Here is a 6,000-nt window from a genome sequence, read left to right as displayed (position 1 = left end):
GAGAGAGAGAGATGGGGTCAGGGTAAGGAGGAGACAGAGGGAAAGGAAGCGGAGACTGCACCAAGTGAAAGTTATTATTAATCAAAGGACAGAGGGAAACAGATCTTGTTCAAACCAAATGTACAGAATTCATTTCTGGTGTGAAAGATTTTTAACTTAAAAAAAAAAAAAAAATCAACACAAAAGAACCTTGAACAAAAATTTTTCAAATACCCTGTTAAGAAAAGGGAGAGAAAACTGTACACGTGTATCCACTCAAATAGTCACATGCACTGTCCAATTATTGCCTGCTCGCTCTCTCTCTCTCTCTCACACACACACATCCAAAACCCTACCCAACACAAGTAAACTACCAGGTAAACAAAACAACAGAACTGTTATCAGAAAATGTTCTGAATCCTCTCTGCTAAAACATGAAATGAAACACTGATTAGACAGTTACCAATTGCAATCACAACACCTTTTTTCTTTTTTTTTTTTCTTTTTTTGGCCCTACTGTTTAATTAAGGAAAAATCCACATCCTGTCTCTATTTCCTTTCATGTTTGAAGAAAACGTGTGTGTGTGTGTGTGTGTGTGTGTGTGTGGCACGTTTGCTTTTCTCTCTTGTATTTTACTGGCTTTATTTGTTACTTTTTCCTTAATTCATGGATACATTTGAAACCTGCAAGCACATTTGTACCTGAAATGAATTACAAATAATGAAAGGTTCACCAACAAAACGTGCAACGATGCCAACAGCTGCAATGTAATTGCTGCTTTCATTGTTATCTCCCTTGCCCCACCACCTCTCCCACACACACACACACAAAAAGTTTTGTCTACCAAAAAGCAACAAAAATCCCCACTCCAGTAAACAGTTTAATCATGCATCACATGTCAAGTAACTCCTGGTCTCCATTTTGATCTTTCATCACCATCAATTACTTAATATGAATAAACTGTGGTTGCCATTTCAATCTTTCATTGCTATTATCATGATTCTGTCAGCTTAATACTTATCATCTTCAATATCATCATCGCTATTATCACATTTCATGGTATTTGTGAACAGCAATGGTAAGTATAACAAAATAAAAAAATAAGGGGACAATATGTACAAGTAAGTTTTCAGTTCAACCCCCTTTTTCTTTACCACTGATTTTAATCTGTCAAATAGTGAGCAGTGGAAAGCCTCATTCGGGTAACAACTTTCAGTCCCAAACATAACGAAAACAGCACCCTTTTTCATTGTCTATCATTTTTTCATGTAATATATACAATGATTCTAATCATTTTTACTTTTGTTATTTTGTTCCATTTTTCAAAGGAACACACATGGAAATGCGATACTCCACTTCATATTCAGGACAACTTTCCAAAAGGTTGTTGAATTCTTGTTGTATATGAAAAAAACAAAACAAACAACAACAAAACAAGACCAACGAAAAACAAAAAAACCCAACCCAACAATAAACAAAACTTCATTATGTTCAAACAGTATAGATGCCACCCCCCACACCACCACCCACCTGAAAATCACATTTAAGTGAACAGGTTTTGAAAAAAATTCCTCTTCTAATTGCTAGCTCTTCACTGATAACATAACTGATGCTGATCTTGACAGAATACTACATAAAAACAAAATAGAAAAAAAAGCTGGAAGGTAAATGAAAGACACTGATTTCTTGCAAGGACCAAAAAAGCAATACAAACAACAACAACAATAAAAAAACAACAACAAAAACAACATTCTCACCATAACATAAAAAATCAAGACAAAACAAACATCAACTAAAAGAAAATACTGACACGATGTGAGACAAACGTCAAAATGAATAAAAGAAGATAGGCGAGGATGAACAAATGAGGTGAGCACAGAAAGTTGTTTTGAAAAACGCCGGCTGCTTTCTTCTTCACACACTCTTTTACACTTTGGGGCAAGGATGAGGGAGCGGGGGGTAGGAGAGAGAAAAAAAAAGGGAGAGAAAAAAAAAAGCAAACACGTCTTCGTTGCCAAATTGTACATGCTAAATGTATGTCCCCAATTACCTGAAGCCACACATCTCACAGAAACAGACCTACTTTTACATGTATACGCAAGCATGTAAACTTCCCATGTTTCCCACATAAATAAAAACGCACACGTATACACACATAAAATAACAACAGCAACCCAACAAACCAACCACCACCACCCTGATCCATACTCAGTCCCTTTCCAGATTTATCAGGCCTTCATAAGAAAAAAACAGGGGGTGCCGGACAAAGGGGAAACCTAAAACCTCAACACAGCCGCGGGCAGTAACCTGAGCAGGTCACCAAACAGAAAGGAAGCGGTCTCCAGAAAGATTCATTCCCTTCATCCATTTGTCTACAGAATGCGGCGTGTCAGCACACAACACAGACACTGGTACAGTACCCCCTTTCCCCTTGAAAGTTCTTCATAGTCACATTTATGTACAGACTTTTTGCTGACCATCACAGCAGTTCTGGCACACACTCACTCACACGGTTATCAGAAAACGACGGCGCATGAACAATTCCACATAACAAGCAGCAGTTTCATGAGGTGTCAATACTTCTTTTTGTATTTATGAGCAATTCACACCAAAGGCAGCACCTTATCATAAAGCAAAAAATGCACACACATCATGATGCACTGATAATAATTTAAAACAAAGACGAAGTGGATGAGGAAGAGAGACACAGGGACTGAAAGACAATGAGAGATTCAGTAAAAAGTGTATATTTTGAATATCTTGTGCCATGAAATACAGAAAATAAATATATACTACTTATTCAAAATGAAAGAATATACAAATGTAAACAAACGGTACCATAACGAATGAAGAGAAACAGTAAATACAAATATAAACCCATGAAAGAAATGAAAAAAACAAACAAAAAAAACAAAACCAACAACAAACACAGGAAGAATGCCGACACATTAAAACAATAATGGGACGAATGATGAGATCACAAGAGCAGTACATGCCCAGCCAATATTGCAGTCCCCAAAAACTATAGAAGGAAAAACAAAACAAAAACAAAGCCAAAACAACCAACCAACAAGTTTCAAACCACTGCAGCCCCCAAATTGTGCCAACCCCTCTTAATATGAAGGAAAAAAAACACTTTATTTCAAACAAAAAACAACAACAAAAAAACCTGGTGCTCCTTGAAGCTATGTCAACATGAATACATGCCATGATGTGACATTTGGTATCTTGTTTATCTTGTTCTTTATTATTTGTTATTGTTCTTCATCTTATTATTACTATTATAAGTATTATCATATTGAAAAATAACCCTTGTATCTCAACAAATGAATGATTTTTTCCGATGATCATTGATGGACCAGATGTTTTGCTATGTGAATGTTGAATCACACTGATGTCGTGAAATGTCAAAATATAACCTTGTGTACAAAGGGGAGGGTTGGGGGGGGGGGGGGAAGAAAAAAAAAAAGATACTAGCAATGTGTAACACGCCTCAACCTTGCCATTATGCAGCTCCGAGCCTTTTTTGAATGTCTACAGAATATAACTTGTGTGTGTGACTGGTATGACTCATGAAAAGATTATATATATATATGTCGTTAAACATAGATGGCACACAAATGAAAGAGATCAACTTCAACTGGCTCCTTCAAATAATATGAAACCTTACTTGATGCAACACCATGGAAACATATTAACTAACATGAATGAGTGTGCACATAAACCAGTCAGAGAGACAAGCGGGAGAAAAAGTGCAAGAAGTCTTTTTATTTTTTCTTCCTTTTTTTTTGTTTTGTCATTTTTTTGCTGAATAGACATGTTCTTTCTGCCAAACTTTGATGTATTTGTTTAACAAGACTGGTGCTCAAGTTCCTACAGATCAAGATGACCCATGATGATCACCTACTCTCCCTTTGTTTGAAAATGAAAATGATTTCTTCAGAATCAGCATGTATAAACGCCTTGAGCACCTTTGGGTTGTACATCATATCATTTTTGTGCGTGCGTGTGTGTGTGTGTGTGTGTGTGTGTGTGTTTATGAAAACTTCATTCTGGGCTCATAAGATGCATGATTTCCTTTTAATAGGAGAAGGGGTTTGCTGTGCATTTGAAGTCAACAGTACGCTGACATGCGAGAGCTGGTGAGGATGAGATACCTAAAATAATGTTATACATTGCCTGTCTGAAACAAGTTTAGACACTCCCTACCTGACACAATGTTTATACTGCCTGTCTGACATAACACTGACGCTCCCTACCTGACGAAATGTTGACACTTCCTGTCTGACATAACACTGACACACCCTACCTGACCAAATGTTGACACTTCCTGTCTGACATAACACTGACACACCCCACCTGAAGAAATGTTGACACTTCCTGTCTGACATAACACTGACACACCCTACCTGACCAAATGTTGACACTCCCTGTCTGACATAACACTGACACACCCTACCTGACCAAATGTTGACACTCCCTGTCTGACATAACCTGGACACACCCTACCTGACCAAATGTTGACACACCCTGTCTGACATAACACTGATGCTCCCTACCTGACCAAATGTTGACACTCCCTGTCTGACATAACACTGACACACCCTACCTGACCAAATGTTGACACTCCCTGTCTGACATAACACTGACACACCCTACCTGACCAAATGCTGACACTTCCTGTCTGACATAACACTGACACACCCTACCTGACCAAATGCTGACACTCCCTGTCTGACATAACCTGGACACACCCTACCTGACCAAATGTTGACACTTCCTGTCTGACATAACACTGACACACCCTACCTGACCAAATGTTGACACTTCCTGTCTGACATAACACTGACGCTCCCTACCTGACCAAATGTTGACACTCCCTGTCTGACATAACCTGGACACACCCTACCTGACCAAATGTTGACACTTCCTGTCTGACATAACATTGACACACCCTACCTGACCAAATGCTGACACTCCCTGTCTGACATAACCTGGACACACCCTACCTGACCAAATGTTGACACTCCCTGTCTGACATAACACTGACACACCCTACCTGACCAAATGCTGACACTCCCTGTCTGACATAACATTGACGCTCCCTACCTGACGAAATGTTGACACTTCCTGTCTGACATAACACTGACACACCCCACCTGAAGAAATGTTGACACTTCCTGTCTGACATAACCTGGACACTACCGAAGTGATTGATGAAGTAAGACAGGGCAATATGGTTATGCATTATCTGCCTGAAATAACACGGATAATCCCTGACACAATGTTGTCGCTACCTGACATAACCTTGACACTACCTAAGTCAACGAAGCAGTAAGACAAGACAATGAATGGACAACATTCGCAATGTCACCAGCAAACGAAAATAACAGAAAAAGTAGAAACATGAGCAAACAAATTGAAGCGAAAAGGTGGTGATTCCTGAGATTTTTTTTTTTTTTTTTCACGATGTCTCACAACTGCAAATCAAAATCTAGTCCATAACATCCATAAACATTTCCATCTCCATCAAATTTCAGTATTGTAAAGGAAAGCATATCTATTTTGATAAAATTAAGAGAGACAGCAAAAATATGCTTGAAATGAAAGAGTGCGTATGGATGTGTATAAAGGTGCATGAGCAAGTGTCAGTGCAAATGTGTATGTAAGCATCCATTCACACATACAGGCCTTTAAAAAAAAAAAAAAAAAAGGAAAGTACATAAAAATGCCCACCACCACCCCACACAAAAAAAACCACAAAACGATGACACCACCAATAAAACAAAATTAAAACCAAAAAAACCCCCAAAAAACGCAAGACGTACCACTGACTATAAACATGTTTCACACGGGAAAGAAACAGGATAAGAATCAGGAAAACGCATGGTTTTGAGCGTTGAAGCATCTGCGTGATTAGCTTTTTATATGCAACTCAGAAGGGCTTGGGGACAAGGAGAAGTGGCTAAGGAAAAGGGTGTAGCGTGTCAAGCAATGAAATATTGTATCGGTAACATAAT

The sequence above is a fragment of the Babylonia areolata genome, chromosome 27, assembly GCF_041734735.1.
Source record: "Babylonia areolata isolate BAREFJ2019XMU chromosome 27, ASM4173473v1, whole genome shotgun sequence".
NCBI lineage: Eukaryota > Metazoa > Mollusca > Gastropoda > Neogastropoda > Buccinidae > Babylonia > Babylonia areolata.
This window is presented reverse-complemented; position numbering follows the sequence as displayed.